The 18,832-nt window shown below is 42.9% G+C and overlaps 1 long non-coding RNA gene across 2 annotated transcripts in view; it reads right to left on the bottom strand.

Moving 5' to 3' along the window:
* Positions 1-18,832, bottom strand: part of LOC133385856 (uncharacterized) — a 54,630-nt gene that overhangs the window by 10,942 nt on the left and 24,856 nt on the right. For both annotated transcript variants that reach the window (XR_009762981.1, XR_009762980.1), the window contains exons 2-4: positions 13,279-13,456; positions 12,624-12,699; positions 4,513-4,603 (exon numbers count right to left, since the gene is read on the bottom strand). This is a non-coding gene — a long non-coding RNA (uncharacterized LOC133385856). The remainder of the gene's footprint in view (positions 1-4,512; positions 4,604-12,623; positions 12,700-13,278; positions 13,457-18,832) is intronic.

The following is an 18,832-nucleotide window of genomic DNA, read 5'->3' as shown; positions in this document are numbered from 1 at the left end:
TACATCAGCCAGCTGGCTGAGGTGGCCTGGGTGGGTTTTTTTGTTTTTGTTTTCCCTTTCTCTTTTTGGAGGGTTGTTTTAAGGTAGGGCGGTGAGAGGTAGGGGGGGTTCTTGGGGTGGAGGCCCAGGAGTGGTGGGAGGTGAGAGGTAGGGGCAAGGGCCTGCCTGACTGGCGAACAGGGAGGGAGATATGTGTAGACCGGGAGGGGATACTGTGAGAAGGGTGGGGAGCCATGATATTGAAAGGCTGGGCGGCAGATCCTGGAGAGGCGCAAGTGGCAGGCCACGCCAGCATAGGGGAACAAGGGATAGATGCATAATATCCATCCCTTGTTCCGGACCTGTCCACAACCAGAAGATAATTGGGGGATGCAGTACTCCATCCAATCTTCGACTGCTGTTGTGTAATGCCAGGTCTGTGGTACAAAAAACAGCACTCATCCATGACATGATCTTGGATGAGAACGCAGACCTGGTATGTATTACGGAGACCTGGCTGGATGAGGCCTCAGCTCCTATACTTGAGGCCATGTGTCCAGCCGGTTTCCGATACGCACAGCAGCCGAGAAGTGGTAGGTGGGGAGGGGGAGTGGCAGTCATCTATCGGGGATCTCTGGTTCTCGCCAGACCCCCTCTCCATGAGACCAAGTTTGTTGATTGCATGTACTGGAGATTGGGCCCAAAGGGCAGTTTAGGGATTCTACTTGTGTACCGCCCACACCGCTGCACAACAGACTCCCTGACCGAGCTGCTTGAGGTGATCTCGAGCGTGCGGTTGCTTTCCCCCAACCTATTGGTTGTAGGGGATTTCAACGTACACGCCAAGTCTGCCCTTACGGGAGCCCCTCGGGATTTCATTGAAACCATGACTTCTTGGGATCTGCACCTTAGTAATACGGGGCCCACCCATGTAGCCGGTCATGCTATTGACCTTGTGTTTGTCTCGGGAGGGGAGGGAAGAGTTCTGAAAATGGGGGCTGTTTCTTCTAACCCTGTGTCATGGTCAGATCACTGTCTGGTGAATATAGATCTCTCGATGCCGCACACCCTCCGCAGGGGACAAGAACCTATTAGGATGGTCCGCCCCAGACGCCTGATGGAACCGCAGGGATTCCTGAATGCGCTGGGTGATTTGGAGCTGACTGAAGGACGCCCGGCTGAAGCCCTGGTGATGGAGTGGAACAGGGAAATCACTGGGGCTTTGGATAGGGTGGCTCCGAAACGTCCTCTCCCCCTGAATAGAACTCAGACAGCACCCTGGTATACACCACGGTTGCGGGGTCTGAGACAGGAGGTGAGACGACTTGAGCGCCGGTGGCGGAAATCTCGCACTGAAGATGATCGGACACTGGTTAGAGCAGCAATAGCTGCCTACCAGGTGGCAACAAAGGCAACAAAGAGGGAATTCTTTGCTGCCTCTATTGCGTCAGCAGAGTGTTGTCCCAGGAGATTGTTCCAGGTGGTCCGAAGCCTGGTCGGTCCAGTTGCTCAGGAACCCATGGAGCAATCTAAAATCTCCTGTGACATTTTTGCTAAACACTTTGCTGGTAAAATCGAGCGCCTGAAGAGCATGATTCCATTCGCCGTGGATACAGGTAGTAGGCCAGGGTCGGCCAGTTGCATTCTGGTCCGGTGGGATCGGTTTCAGCCTCTTCCCTCTGAGGAAGTGGACAAGGTGCTCAGTACTGTGAAGTCAACCACCTGTCTGCTTGATCCTTGCCCTTCGTGGCTCGTCACGAGTTGCAAAGAGAGACTGAGCGAAGGGATCAAGGCAGTGGTAAATGCATCCTTGAAATAGGGTGCAATGCCATCAGCCCTCAAGGAGGCGGTGATAAAGCCCATCTTAAAAAAACCCTCCTTGGATCCCCAAGAGCTGAATAACTTCCGCCCAGTTTCTAATTTACCATTCTTAGGCAAGGTAATTGAGCGAGTGGTGGCCAGACAGTTACAGACACACTTGGAGAAAATGGACTATTTAGATCCATTCCAATCGGGCTTCAGGACTGGACATGGAACTGAAACAGCCTTGGTCGCTCTGGTGGATGATATGAGGAGGGCGTTGGATAGGGGAGAATATACCTTCCTCGTCCTCCTAGATCTCTCAGCGGCTTTCGATACCGTTGACCACGGTATCCTGTTGGATCGCCTAGGGGGATTAGGAATAGGGGGCACTGTTTTACAGTGGTTCCATTCCTATCTCTCAGATAGGCACCAACGGGTAGCTTTGGGAGATGAGGTATCAGACCCTTGGCCTCTTAATTGTGGGGTGCCACAGGGCGCTATACTCTCTCCCATGCTGTTTAACATCTATGTGAAACCGCTGGGGGCCATCATCAGGAGTTTTGGGCTGCAGTGTCACCAATATGCGGATGACACTCAGCTCTATCTCTCATTTAAGTCCTCACCAGAGTTGGCTGTGGATACCATGTCCAAGTGCCTGGAATCCGTAAGTGGATGGATGGGAGAGAACAGGCTGAAGCTGAATCCCGACAAGACCGAGGTGTTGCTTGTGGGAGACAGAGGAAGGCTGGGTATTACGGACCTGATGCTTAATGGGGTGAGATTACCCCTGAAGGACCAGGTCCACAGCCTCTGGGTCATTCTTGACTCCAGGCTGTCCATGGAGGCTCAGGTCTCGGCGGTGAGTCGGGCAGCTTGGTATCAGTTACATCTGATACGGAGGCTGCGACCCTACCTTCCTGTTCATCTGCTCCCACGGGTGATACATGCCCTGGTCTCCTCTCGCTTAGACTACTGTAATGCGCTCTACATGGGGTTACCCTTGAACACGGTCTGGAAGTTACAGCTGGTACAGAATGCGGCGGCACGCTTGACAAAGCACAGCCGTCGCCGTGACCATATCACGCCAGTGTTAATAGATCTTCACTGGTTACCAGTTGTTTACCGGGCCCAGTTCAAGGTGTTGGTGCTGACCTTTAAAACCCTATATGGTTTCGGCCCAGTCTATCTGAAGGAGCACCTACAGAATCACCAATTATGCCGCCTGACAAGATCAGCCTCACAAGACCTTCTCTCGGTCCCACCGGTTAAAACAGCTAGGCTGGTGCGGACCAGAGAGAGGGCATTTTCGATTGTGGCCCCCACCCTCTGGAATTCCCTTCCTTTTGATCTCCGACATGCTCCCTCCCTGATGGGTTTTCACCAAGCCTTAAAAACCTGGCTATTCAGGCGGGCCTATGGAATTGGGGAGGATTAATTTTTATGAGGTTTTAACTGGAATTGCTTTTAAATTGATTATGATTGTGTTTGCTTGTATTTTATTTTGTATTATGTACTGCTCTCTATTATTGTAAGTCGCCTAGAGTGTCCACTAACCTGGACAGATAGGCGACCAACAAATAAAATTTATTATTATTATTATTATAATCCAAATGAAAGTCACAGGGCCCGGTGCCTTATCAAAGGAAATACACAGTTGTAGTTGCATGCTATGCATTTAGCATAACATGTAGAAAGAAGAGCATTTCGCCTTGAACATATGAGAAGTGATTCACTTTCTCTATACTGAGGGAGCTGTCACCAGAAAGTGCAATGCATGGCCACTGAAAGTTTTGTGAGGTTTGTTATTTGGTGAGCTGTTTCAAGCTTGCAAACAATCTCTCAGAAATGAACATGAATGTGTTGATTTCCCCATAAAGTGAAAGAGCAGAGGACCACAACTTGTATTCTATTCTATTTTATATATGCAAGTATAAGAGAGATTGTAGTTGAGAAAGCAGGGATAGCCAAAATGGTGTTCTCCAGATGTTGTGGCCTGCAACTCCAATCAGCCCTAGCCAACATGGCTATTGGTGAGGGAGGATGAGAGTTTTAGTCCAAAATAACTGGAGGGCACCATGATGGCTACCCTTGAAATAGAAGGAGTGAGAAGAAAGGCTAGCAAGACAAGACTGAAAGGTAGTGCAGATGTTGTTTGGAAGAGAGGCTTACCTGCACAAATGACTCTTCACACAAATAGTCTACTTACAGGAACTAGGAGGCAGCCATGGTAAAGTAACACACAGCAGGGACTTCAGATCTTGGCACAAATTGGTCATCTGCAGAAGCTTAGAACCATGAGCAATGATGAGTTCCTATGTTGCCCAGTTTCCCTGGCTGCTGCTGTGCGTGCACAGAGACTACCAGTTCTGAGAAGCTTGTGGCCAGAGTCTTTCACCATCCTGAATGGAACCCTCTAGGTCACCACCACCCATTCAGTAAGCAATGTGAAGCTGATGAGAAGCAGGGAGGACCCATTCATGGCAAAGAAGACCACAACAGGATCTTCAGCCTCCAAACCTTGGTGCATGATGCCACTAACTGCATCGTGCAGATACTTGAACGCACTCTGCAGTCCAGATTAACATTTCAGCACTCACAGGATATCTAGAAGATAACACTTGCTTTGCCCAGAGTATTTCCAGACCAGATTTAGGCAGGTCCTTTTGTTTACCTCGCCAGTTTCTGTTCTATATCAATTTAACATTATTTTATTTTAAAGTGTATACCAACCATAAAAAGAAATCTCCCGTAGTCCCACTCCAGCTCTTGTATCTATGCTACTGAAGCTTGTATCCTTTACCCAAGTGATGCTACCAATAACCTGTCAGAGGCAAAGACACTCATTACCACTTTAGACCTGTTTTGATAATAGTAAAAGATTTTCTTCTTTCAGGCTATAAGAAGTGAAAATGCTGGTACTTTTATTTCATGATGCTTCATTGACAGAAACCCCTTATCTGAAGCAGCTTAGTATCCCATCCACTAAAGCTTATTGCTTCTTTTTTAACTTACCTCTTTCAGTCCAAGAGAGGTATTTATAACCACTGCAGTCAGTCTTGAAAGAAGTACACATTGCAAGGCTACTATATGTTACCAGTCAAGCAGAGGGAGACAAAGACAAATAAAGAGCAATAAAAGCTATGGTATACAGAAAATCTTGACAATACCAAAGAGATGGTAGCGTTATGATACTAAGAATGGAGTGTACAGGCACTGGCAGCAGTTTTGTTCAGATTCATCAGCAGTCCATTAAAATATTATCCTGTTATTTATTTTCCTTTCTCTTTCTTTTTTCCCTTGTCTGATATTTACAGCTTTTGATTCTTTTAGCTTTTACACAAAATTGTACAGTGATGAGCTGATTTCATCTTAGAAAAAAATCACATGGTACTTGATTATTGTTGTTCAACACTAAGTGTAAATGGAAACTATGAATCTGAACAGCAATTTTGTTTCCCTATTTTTATTTATAATTTTATAAGTATTCTTCAAAATACGTAAGAGAAAAAAAAACCTGTTTAATACAGACATCATTAAGCTAGAGACAATCAAAGAAGAAGAAAATACCTCTGCCATACATTCTCCAATGCATGAAATCTCAACCTGGTGCTCAAGTTAAATACTCAGAGATTCTTGGGAACCCATTATAGGCAACAAAAGGATGATTGTTTCACTTTCAGATGAGTTCCATTTGGAGAAAAAGCAAAGTGTTTAATGCAGAACAGAGGATGCCAACTTTTTAATTGAGAAGGGAAGCTCTGTCTTCAGTCAGGACTCACATCCTTAACCCAGCAACCAGCTCAGTCCTTTAATCCAGGGGGTATTTAATGTAACATCCTCTGGGTGTTGTGGACTGCAATTCCTATCAGCCCCAGTCAGCACATTCAGCTGATGATGGGTAGTCTAAACATCTGGAGGGCACCACATTTGCTACACCTGAATTAAGCCATTATGATGTATTCTTCCAGACATCCATTTCAGCTGATGTCTAGCAAAGTCCAGTGAGAAATTGCTAGTTCATAGTCTTTAACCTAGGAAACAGCTTTATTTCCTAGCTATATTATTCTTCTCATCATTCAAGATGATGGTTCCAGCTATAACTCAGTTAATTCATATATAGCTGTCAATGGCTATATAAAAGCTGCATGCAGAGCTCTGCACCATTATGTGCCCCCTATTTTTAAGAGTGGTGAGAAGTTCCGGGGAAGTGCTATCCAGCTTTTGGCTTTCTTTGGAGGAGGGGCAGATCTCCAGAGAGGGGGCCCCAAGATGCTTCTAGCCTTGAGCTTCTCTCCTTTCTATGCTTCTGTCACTGTTCCCAAACTACTTTTTTTGTTTCTTCACACACATACTTTACCTCAGGCCTCTTTCCCTTTGCAAGGAGGGGAAACCATCTCAAAGCTATGATGGCTAACACACAGAGATCTCCAGAGAACTCTCAACCACCTGCTCTCATTAGTCCCCTGGACCTTTAACAAGCAATATCCTTAACAAAAACTGGCCAGCCAGCAGCCCTAACATTCAGCTTCTGAGCCTCACCCAACCCCTACCTTTGTGCCACACACCAAGTCACTCCCCAAAATCAATAATGTTTTTGGTAAACTTTTGGCAATTTGGATCTTTGTCAGTCTGGACTACAACCTGGATAACACTTAAATAGAAATGGTGGTAGTTAATCTCGTCTAGTATTATTTTTGCATCAAATACCTTGACCTTGACATTTCAAACATTTGTTTCAAAATGCTCTGCAGATTAAAGGGTAGCTCTCAGACCTGATTAACCAGACAATATAATTCTTCATAATGCTACTTGGGTTCTGAGAGGACAACACCAAGAACATTTTAGAGAGCCCTTGTTCTCAGTTCTTAGCCATCATTCTAAGAAGAAACTGTAGTTTAAGGATTTAATGGATTGAGGAAATCTAGACCATGATACATCAAGCACATGAGCCATAATACCACTTCCAAGAAGCAAATTTTGCAAATTAATTTTGATTCAGTTCTACAAACACAAGCGACAGTATGGAATAATACAAATTAAACCAATATTTTCCTATTCACAGTCCAATTGAATTGTAGTTTAAATACACAGCACATGATAAGTGCATAGAATGGCTTAGCAGCATTAGCAAAGGCCACCTGAGCATCTGAATGAATGGCCGGAACACATTATAAGTGAGGTAACCAAATCTTAAATTGGGGTTTACATTTCACAAACGCTACCATCATATTCATGTTTATTTCGAGTCTGTCCTGTTAAATTCAATGAGGATTACTCCCAGGTCAATAGATATAGGACTGCCACCCTGAACTATTAGTAAGACAAATTCTTAATTAGAGACTAAGAGAACCAACTAGGACTGCTGATGGGTGGAATAAAGAGTAATGATGGACAACATAGTATGCCACATTTATTCATGTTGGTTTCTAGAACTAATTTCAGAAGACTCTAATAATGGAAAAAATTGGAGGAAACCATACTCCCCTAGATGATCCAAGTATGTTATTAAATGCAGTAATCTAGTATTTACATTGTGGTATAAAAGGGGTTTCGGTTCCTGATCTTTTGAAACTTTCACTTGATTATCATTTTTATTTCACAGAACAAGTTATTTATTTATTTATTAGATTTATATCCCGCCCTTCCTCCCAGTAGGAGCCCAGGGCGGCAACTTGCACCCAGACTCAGGAAAGAGAGGGTTGAATATGGCCACAGTTTTATTTAACCTCATTAAAAGATTTGTGGTGGGAACTTGGACCCTGGGCTGAGATGCAGATGCTACTTCTCCACTCAGTTTACATCTGGGTAAGCTCCATCCTGACTAGTTGACTAGTCTAGACAGGAATAGTTGTCGTCTGCTGATGTTTATTCTGGAGTGGAGATTGGTATACAGATCATGTGAAATGGAATAGAAGAACCACACTCCTGGACCTTGTGACCAGTTCACTCGGCCAATTTGATATCATATATAAGAAACTGCCTAATATGGACCATATAAATTCATCATAGAACACAGATTGGTAACACGGAAGGTCTGATCCCTGATCCCCAATATGAAAATGTATTAGACTGTTTGCCATAATTACTTACATAGGATAACACCCAACTAAGTCAAACACAGAATAGACCCACTGAAAATACTTGTCCATTGATTTCATTGGGTCTACTCTAAGTATAACTAACACTGGATATCACCCCTGTAGTTTTGCCATTGATACCTAGTAGCTTCTTATTATCCTATCAGAATGGTGCCTCAATCTGAGCATCTTAGAAAGTTGTATATTATAAAGCAGATATATCTGAAGTTCATATAACATTGTTGATTAAGAATTCCCCCTTTCCATTTCCCCTTCTTACATTTGGGTTGAATTTGTCTGTTTGTATGTGCGTGCGTGCACACATGCGGTGAGAAACTATAACTTCTATTTACAGGATTAGACAGGATAACTGTAGATGCAGCTATTAGGGATGGGAGAGAAATTTGTCCAATTCTCAGCTTTCATGCAAACCTATCTAATTTATACTTCCAGAACCAAGACATGAACCAAAATGTAGCCAGCCTTCAAACTTTGCCCTTCTCCAAATTTTGTGATGCAGTTCTCCTACCACAAAATGCATAGGAAAAGGTGTACATTAATATAAAGTATACACAAAAATGTGTTATTAACTAAATTAATTTCATTAAGAAAATTACTTACAAAAATGTATACATTAAGTTAAAAGTTCATGAAAATGCATATGAATTTTTATGCAGGCTTTTAAAAAAAATTGCAATGATGTGAAAATGGGTTAAACTAAACTTAAGATTGGAAAAATGAGAAACTGAGAGAAATCAAAACTTCTCCACCTCTTTTTTATATATTGATTTCTTCTTATTATTATTATAATTTTAAAACATTTTTATTTTATTTTTTCTTCTTTTTTAATTTATTTATGTATATATGTTTTGATTGTATAAGCTATATGTCAGTACATTGTAACAGGCATTTAAATTGTGATGACGTTTTTGATTTATACATTTAAGAAGTTGATTTTTAAAAAAGAAAAGAATTTAAGAAATGCAGTAGGAAAAAAAGCTGATAGATTTGTCCATCCCTAGCAACTATACAAACCATGAATTAATACATGATTGAATTGCTTTGCTCCTGTCCGAGACCACATCCCTCTAGGAGATCTGTCACTTTAGTAAGTCTACCTATTGTGTGGAGCTCCAGTTCACGGTTTTTTAAAAAAGAATTAATGTCAACAAATATTCATAGGTGTTCTATTATGTATTGCTATTCAGCAGATAAGGCTTTGGGGTATTTCCATTCAACCGTCTCTTTCAATGATCACGTAAAAAATTACACTTGTGGCAAATTTGCCAGTGCAGGGCTGGCTGGGTATCCCATGATTTCTCCTACCCAGACATGAAGACCCAACGCTCTCTAGCCGACAAATGCTTGCATAAATGATGGTGTTCTTTAAAGCTGAGATACTGTGCAGCATTGCTGAGCAATTATTACATTCCAGGATAATGGGGAAGGGAGGGGGCTTGATAAGACATAAGATCAAAGGTTGACAATCTAATCAGGAGAAAAAAATGGAAGCACTTGTCCTGAAATACAAACCATAAAGCTTCCCTCCTCTGTTGTGAAATGGAATCTCAAAAGTAGACAGAAAGAGATCAGCATATTATGATGATAGCTATCACCCTATTTTCACCCATTTACAAAATTTGTCCCAAGTTCTAAAGCTACTCCATAGTGTTATATATAAAAATGAATAAAGTACACGCACTTTACCTACTTTCATTTGCTTTTTGTGAAGGCAGTGTACAAGGCGTTGTCACATGCACTTATGGGCTGCATAGCAATCCCTTTGTATTTCATAGACATAAGCACACTAGGGCAATTGGTTTGTATTGGTCTTCACTCTTCCTATATAGTACATAACTTACCTGTCATCAGGAACTACCCTCTACAGACACCAGAGTGCAGCCCATTTTGTTTACTACTATTCATAGTTTGCAATTCATTAGCTTTTGATTATATGGGCCAATCAAGGGCAGCAAGGAAGACTGCAGTGTGTGGAGGATCTTGCTTTCATGAAAGGCGTTGAACTTCACTATCAATAGCCATTTCTTTGTACCACCTTCCCCTGCTAGTGGTCTGTTTATTGTGCTGGAGAACAACCCAACAGATGTGGCTGGTTATTGCAGCTCATTCTGTGAAACTGAGAGCACTGCCCTTGACCTCATTCTCCTTGGCTCAAAGTCCCCCAGCTGCTTCCAAATCCCATTTTCTTCCAATAGCACACAGCCTCTCCTGTTCCTAAGCCTGTGTGTGTGTGTGTCTTTTCCCCTCAGCTTCTCGCTTCCTTCCTCAGCCCTTCTTTTCTTAATGCAGTGCTTCTCCATTCCTAACCTCTTTCAGACCACTGCTTTCTTCATTCATCTCTTCTCCAGGTTCCTGGTTTTTAATTCCACTATCAACTTAAGCCCTATTCACGGGTTACCTGTTTGTGCAGGTGTGCCAACTGAATGGAGCCCCTACTTGCGAGCAGAAGTTTTTGGGGGGGTCTTTCTTTTCACAAAACTGTGTGCAATGTACTGTTGTTAAAAGAAAAAAAAAGCACAGTCTTGGAGGTGGGGCTAAAAGCATGGCCCCACTCCTCACTCTGCACATTTACGCCCTACAACACCAAGGGGTGTTCACACACTACGTTCAACTAATGTAAAATCTGTATATCCATGCACATAAATAGTTGAGCTGTATAGCTCAAGAAGTGTAATGTTATTTCACACAAACACTTGGACATGTGTAGAGACAGCTTGTCCTTGTCTTTAGTGTGACATGTGAACAAGCCTACAAGTAACGCCTGATTAGGGCTTCAGCCGGTCTAAAACTCAGGCTTCTTGCTTTTTGCTGCCCTGCCCTTTCTATCTGCATGGCAGCCATGCCTCTTACCTCTATTCCTGTCAAGAACATACATACAGCATTTCCAATTTAGAAAAAAACTGGGGAGGGGGCTTTTATTTTTCTGTTGAGGATAGCATTCCCTCCGAGGTCCCTGTTGGAGAGTGCAAGCTCCCAGTAGTGGGGCCACCTCTTTTCTCAATTTTAAGATAGTTTCTGCATTTAGGCTTACAATCTAAAAGGCACAGCACAAAAAGGAGAGGGATGGGGAGTGAGCAAAGCCAGGCACTAGTTCTAAGTGGGGACCATGCTGGCAGGGAGGAGAGAAGACCACTTCCAGCAGCTGATCCCTCTTTGGCCAATGGATGGGGCCAGGCTGGTCTCCCTCTTGTTATGATGTTCTTGCAGGAATGAAGGGGAAGCCCTGGCTGATGGCAGAGGCCTGCCTGTGCTTCCCTTTAGCTCTACAGTCCCTGGATAACTCAAAGATCAGTCACTTTGTGGTGTCATGCCCTCCCCAAAGGAGTCTTTTCTCTGCATCCCCCCTCTTCTTTCAGTCTCACCTTTTTTCTCTGCTTCCCTCTCCTCTCCAGCTCCTTGTCTTTCTGTCCATTAGTTGTCCCCCCAGCACACACAGACACATACCTTCTTCTCTCCAACTCAATGTTGCGCCCCAGGCACATGCAGAGCTAGATCAGGGAGAGGAGTCAGATGAGGAAGATGTTCCTGGGGGGCGTTGGATCCCCGCCTGGCACTTAAACGTTTCCCCGCCAACCTGCTTCCTGCCTCCTGAGATCACTCTGTCACCTAGTGAAGCCCCGCTGTTGGATGGGCAGGAGGAGGCTTGCCCCCCCCTCGCCACACGAGAGAAGGCGTGAGAAGAGGGACTTTCAGAGGGTGGAACTACAGAGGAGCCATTGTTTACGTGTGAAGACCTTCCCTACTTAAGAAGGTGCCCTCCCGGACTCTAGTGCTGAGTCAGCTCTCCCCACACGCTGTAGAGACTGTTTAGGTAGGCTAGTTAGGGGAAGTAGTGAGTCAGAGTAGACAGCTTTATGAAATGCACCGCTTTGGATGTAACCATCACACTAATAAAATGAGAATTAGAACAAACCTCACCTCCGTCGGGTTTCTCCAACTCTGGGCGGGATACTCAGTGGAATGGCCTCACATCGGAAGCATAAAGTAAGTCAGGGCTGGGAACTGTTGGGGTTGTTTACCCACAGGAAAAGTCATGTGCACCCACATGCCAAATATAGAAATACAAAACAGCAGAAGAGGCACAGATTCCCAGAGGAGTGGTCCAGAAAGCAAGAGTGGGCCCCCACCATGCAAAAGGCCGCATGAAGTGAGGCTACAGGAAACATTTGGTCTGCATGTCACAGATTCCTCACCATAAAAATAAAAAGATTGGGGGAAGGAGGGGCTAATGACAATATGATTCCCCAACCCCTTCTCTCATTAGCTCCTCTTTTATTTCATCCTTTCCTTTTATTTACTTCTTCCCCCACAGCCTGTAGTGTTTATCCTCTTTTTCTCAAAGTTCCCTGGTCTTCCCCTCTTTTAGCCACCCTATCTCTTGCTCCTGATCCAAACCTCCAGGGCCTCCTCTTTTGACTCCTGTACCTGCTTGCCACATATTCTGTCTAATTCTCCCCTCTTCTCCATACAGCCACATCTCATAGAAGCCACGCTGTTACTGGAAATTATGTCACTGAAATTTCACTCTAACCCTTTTAGAATGACATCATAGCAATTCAGTCAATAGTAGGAGAAGCTCACAACTGAGCGGCAACAAGTTATTTGGTGGCTTTTAGCTATTTCTAAACCGCCCAGAGAGCTCCGGCTATGGGGCAGTATACAAATGTAATAAATAATAAATAATAAATAATGTCTGTGTAATTACAATATTAGAGCAATTATATATCTAGGGAATGGCCTTACCAGAGAATTATCCTATAGCATCATGTTGGTGTTGCCTGGTGTTGCCTTATAATATGCTTTGTCAATCATCACAGACCTGCATAACAAAGCAAAAAGTCTGAATGCTGAAAAGACCAATACAAAAGCTAGACTAAAGCCATAAATAATAAACAATTACTCTTTAAAAGAATGATCTACAGGGTTTCAGGGATCATCTCACAAACCAAAGCTCTTCTCTGTAGTTACCTGTCACATTTACAGTTCCTTACAGCTTACACATGGAACCACATATATAGTACCAGCCTCAAATATCCAAATAGTGACCATCCAAACCATTAGCATAGACAAAGATTTAAGTGTTATTCAGATAACAGTTATATAGATACGAGGCAGGATGGTAGACACAGAATGGACCTCAGTTGGTGAGCAACCACAGCAACCAAACAGCAGAGTAATGCATAAGAGGAATTGTGACTGTTGATCTTGTAGTTTTCATCAGGTTTCCAAAAATGAAGCCTTGCCAATAGGAAATGAAAGGATTTTAAATGAGATGCAGCAATAAATTCAGATAGCAGTGTTTCCTGCTTTGCATTGCAAAACATTTTCATTCTCATTAGAAGTACTAAAAGGCTACCCACGCAAGGATTATGGGAGACCATTCTGATATCTGTATTACCTTCTTTCACGTTTTTCAATATTATCCCAAAGTTCTTCTTTCAATGCTACCAGGAGGTACAGTATTTGTTTTTTGCATCTGCTTATCTGTGGGTTGTTCTTCAAATCACTTCCTTCTCTTTACGCTTTCAAACAGCTGGGTTTACCCACCACAGAAGTCCTGATTTTGCTTATTGAAACTGATGGAGAAAAGCAACATTTAAAGTGTATTTCTGTTCTAAGAAATCTACTTTTAATACCGCAGCTGCCTAAATTCATTTGAGATGCCTTCTCAGGCAGTACAATCACTGCCGCGAACAAGGTCATAAAGAAAATGCAGGCATTTGGGAGACAAAATAATCTAACCCTCTACCTCCATTGTGAAGCCAGAAATTATACAAGTTAATATGCAAGTCTCTTATGGAAATGATGCAATAATCATGTGTCTCTACATTCATTATGAGATAATTAGTTTTAATTGCATATTAAATTCTGATTGAATTAAAAGAGTTCAGGAGTTTGGGGTGGGTTTTTTTAAAAGCCTTCCTTTGCAATACTTTTGCTGTCCACGCTGTTTTGAAATGCAAATGAGCAAATATTCTAAGGCAATTACAATGTCTTTCAGGTGCCTCTTCTTAAACTCTACTCCTCTGCTCAAATGTCATTATGCCCTTCTTGACACCATTCTCTCAAATGGAACATTTCTAACCCACCAAATCTATCTGCAGTTTTCATTGTCATTGTAGCCAGGTAAATGGGTATATGGAAAGGCTAGTGTCCTCTAAAAGTTGTTAGACTACACCTCCAATCATCCCTGACCATTGGTCATGCTGATGTGAGTTGGAGTCCAACAACATATGGAGGGTACCACATTGGCCATCCCTGATATATGGGAAATGGAGAACCCAAGATAATTTCTACACTGACTATCCTAGAGCACAACCATCTGACAGACTTTAAATTCCAACAGCTTTGTTCAACCTTTACATTACACTTTCGTGACTACATTAATTTAATCTATGCCTTGCTATATTACATTTTGTAAGCATCACACTACCGGTGAACACTTCTGTGCAGGTGCACACCTGTGCTGAAGTGTTCATAGGTGGCGTGGCACTTACAGGCGAGGCAGGCAAGGTGAGGCAAACTGCAGCAGCAAGAGGGGTGGCAGTGGTGAGACGAAGAGGAGCAATGATGGCAAGAGGAGCGGTGGTGGCTGCGGGAAGTGAGCAGGCAGTCGAGTGAGCAGGTAAGCAGCAGTAAGGTGGGGTGGAGGTGGGGCTGTGGCAAATACTTGGGGAAGCATTTAGGGAGCTGCCTGGGAATAATGGGAGGTTTGGCAACCAGTGAGTGAGGTGAGAGGAAGTTTGGTGACCCATGGGAGTGGGGGAGGTTTGGTGACCTGTAGGGGGATGGAGGCAGGCTTGGTGACTTGTGGGAGGATGGGGAAGGTTCAGTGACCAGTGGGAGGGACAGAGGTTTGGCAACTTGTGGGAGGGCTGGGGGAGCTTTGGCTGAAGGGAACGAGTGGGCAAGTGAGTGAGCAGGCAAGTGGCAGCAGCAGTAAGGTAAGCAGTGGAGGTGAGGCTGTAGCAAGTGCTTGGGGGAGTGATTTAGGGAGCTGCCTGGGAATGAGGGGAGGTTTAGCAACCCATGGGGGTGAGAGGACGTTTGGTGACCTGTGGGGGAGGTTTGGTGAACTGTGGGGGGACTGAGGCAGGTTTGATGATTTGTGGGAGGGTGGGGGAGGTTTAGTGACCTGTGGGGTGACAAGAGATTTGGCGATCCATGGAAGGGAAAGGGGGATGTTTGATTACCTGTGGGGGAGGGGAGAGCTTTGTCAACCTGTAGAGAGGGCTCTGGCCACCTGTGTGGGGGTTGGGGTTCTGACCACCAAGCGGGGTGGGGATGAGTTGGTGAGGGGTGGTCGAGGGCTAGGGCTAGGGGGAGTATGGCAGACGGAGTAGAGAGAGCTTGGAGATGTTGTAAGATGTAGGATGGGGTGTAGGTGGGATTGGCAAGCAAAGCAAGCAGGGCAACAGCCCCTAGTAAATTAATATTTTTGTAGATTGCTGAAGGAAAACCTTTTTTCAGCCGTTGGTTTTGGATATTAGATACAAGTGGCACTGCTAAAGAAGGTGCTATGTGAATAACCATTATTAGTATAATGATTCTGGACATTCACACACATCATCACTCTTTCCCAACTTTATATCTTTATCTTGGAGTATGTTTAGTATGCATGTGGGGCAGGGTCTGGGCTGGCTGAGCCAACTATTGTGATTATCTTTGGGTCTTGGTATTTAACTTTTTACCTGTGTGCTAGGTTAACAGAAAAGGAATATGTAGAAAACATGTTTTATATTTAATCAAAACAATGTTTATTTTACACTCACCATTAAACAGACCACAGCTTGCTCCAGATCACCCCAGATTTTTGCCATATATTTGTTTGCTTGCCTATTGGCCTGGGTGCCAAAATTTGACATAATGCATGGGTGCCTCATGTCATCTGTGGGTTCCTACCTTCTTCTTGAATTAGAATTCCACCCCGGGGCCATCCACTGGCAAGTTTTGCAAAATGGAAGGTGTTCCTTTCCTTCTTGTAGTTTTGTAATACAAAGAAATCTGTCAGAGTGACTTTCCCTGAGAGAGCATCATTATGAAAGGAGAAACTGCACCTTCTAAGCTTCTTCCTACCATATATACCATAAAGTCACAGTAGAAGCCCTCTTTGTATTAAAGAGGAGTAGGCTATTCAACTTACACACCTATTTCCTCTGCCTTCAAAAATTTCTGGCAAAAGAGAAATAGAGAGGGAAAGCAAGATTACCCAAAATTTCTTTGGGAATGGACTAACACAACTGCCACTTTCATTTCATTTTCTGTTTTTCTCCCCAGTAAAGACCTGACTCAGAAACATTCAGACACAAGGAAGGAGCAGAGGGAGTCGGAAGAGCAGGCACCATGTACTTCCTTTCTTGTATAGACTCACATGGAATAGAACTTTCACATGTCCCTGGGACCAGCACTTTTTTTAGGGGGGGGGAATGATGTGCCAGTACTCATATATTGATAAAAGTATCATGGGTTCCAGCACAAAATGGCTGCCAAGGAAAGCAAAAAAAAAAAAAGAGGTGCCTGTACTCCATGCAGATGAGTACTGTCACAAAAAGCCCCACCTAGGACAGTTATGAGACAGTCAAGTTCCCAATATGGGGACTTCATAGGCATTTCCTTCTCTCCCCTCACTCACCAAATGGAAAGGGATAACTTTAGTTCTGGATAAGATGGAGACAGGAAGTACAACATACTTCCTTACAAACACAAAGGCACATACAACGGCATCAAAACCCACTCTTAGTTGCATGAGGGCCCATGCCTTGCCTGAATTTGCTCACCTCTGCCGCTAAAGTGACTGCACTTCTGAAGCAGAATATCACAGTGACTGAATCATATTGCAGTTTGCATTTCATTTGATTTTTAATTTGTGTACCGCCTTTCTGCATCACTGCACTCAAGGTGGTTTACAACCATAAAAATGTTTTAAAAAATACAGAAATAATAATACTATCATCCTATAATGCTACAAAATAATACAAAAAAACCCATAAGAATAACAAATGTTACAAAAATACATAATGTTACATATACAAGTGTTGCACCAATACAAATTACTAATAAATAAAACCCATATCAGTTCCTTCTACTTCTAACATACACACCCTCTCAGGCTCCTGGCTCTCACGCAGGACTCCATCCATCCATCCTGGCTCTCACCCAGGACCCAAACACAGCTCACCCCCAGAATCTCGCAACAAAGAAGGGACCTGTGAACTGCTTACATCATCCTCAAAAACTACTTACATCATCATAAAAACAACTTGAAGCTTGTTTTTATGAATAGACGCTAAGGTACATGGCAATTCATATAAAATATCAAAGTAACATATAAAACATACAATAAAATATAAAACACCATACAAACAATACAAAATAATCATTAAAATAACTAACTAATCAAAACAAAGTTTAGAGAACTGCGTAAGTATGTTGGCATAAAAAGGGTCTTAAAAAGACATCTAACAGTTAACAGAGCAGATGCCTGCTGAAACTCCATGAGAGGGGTACACCATAAGACCACTGGAAACCAATTACACAAAAATGCCCAATTTTTAATTAAGATCTCAGTATTGGCGAGGCAGTTCATCAGAACAGGCAAACTTCCAGCCGTAGCCATCCCAGTTGCAATTGTAGGGCTTCTCATCTGCATGTAATGCTTAACCACAGTTTTGCTTTATGAGAACAAGTCTAGCTTCCCCACAGGATTGCAGACTCCGCCCTATATCTGGCTTTGCCACAAGAAAGGTTTTGAAAGCTTTCATTTCCATTTTAGATTAACCACAGCATGCAGTGTCACTCAAATCTGGACAAACTACAGTTAATCTTACTATGGTTGATGGAAACAAGCCAACTTCAAACCATAGTTTATGAAGCTAGATTGTGTTCCCTAAGCATAGCTCAGATTAACCACAGTTAGTCAAAAACAGAAGCTTAAACTATCTCCTTTTCACACCTGCATTGGATAATGGGGAGTGCATGAGCCTGGGAAGAGGTACACTGTTAAACTATCATTTAGTATTGCATCCAAATACAACAATTGATTAAGATTGATAGCTACACATAAGCAGAAAATGGGATATGGTCCATGCCTCTTCTCACTGAAGTCAGCAGACATCTCTGTTGTTTTTTTGCACTGAGATTGCAAGACAATGAAAATAATTAAGATATTGATTGCCCATCTCTGTCTGGCATACAGCCAAATATGCTAGCAATTGCATGCCCTTCATGCTGGGTTAACTGGCTAACATGCCAGTCAAATCATCACCTCTGTGTCATGTAGAAACATGCATTGTACTGTAGGTAAAATAATTTTATTCTACATATTGAGCCTGCCCCCCTCCAGTTCCAAGTATACTTTCTCATTTTGATCTTCCTAATAAACCTTGCTAAGGGTCATTTATTGTTACTGGAAGTGCTATGTTTTAAACATTAACCATCATTTGTTCTTAGTGAATGGCTTCAGCAAGATAGACATTAAACTATTACATTCTGCAATGCACCTTGCAAACTGGGTGAATGATCATTTATTGCTTAGTTATATCTGGAGATCAGTATCTGAAGCCTTATTCTGTTCAATAAATTGTGGAAGAAAGGGGTATTCTGTCATGAAAACTGTTTATGTTTCATAGTGGATTATAGATCAATTTCAACTGAAGGTCCTTGGAACTGTGATTGTCCCCCATCAGTACACAGTCTTGGAGAATTGTCCCCAAACCTCCAGGTAAATGCATCAGATTCTCATCAATCTGTACAAGCTGATGAAAAACAAGGTGCCTAGACAATGGCAAGGGGCTTTTTATGCCACGCACACAAAAAATATTAAAATACATAATATAACTTGTCTTAATATACTTTTCTGAGTCTAAAAATATGCCAGACCAAAAGAAACATATTTACATAAAAAGCAGACAAGGTCAAATAACAAAGAAAGCCCTTAATTAGTTGTAATCAAC

Source organism: Rhineura floridana, chromosome 5 (genome assembly GCF_030035675.1).
Source record: "Rhineura floridana isolate rRhiFlo1 chromosome 5, rRhiFlo1.hap2, whole genome shotgun sequence".
Taxonomy (NCBI): domain Eukaryota; kingdom Metazoa; phylum Chordata; class Lepidosauria; order Squamata; family Rhineuridae; genus Rhineura; species Rhineura floridana.
The sequence above is the reverse complement of the archived record's forward strand: the minus strand, read 5'-3'. Positions and strand labels throughout refer to the sequence as shown.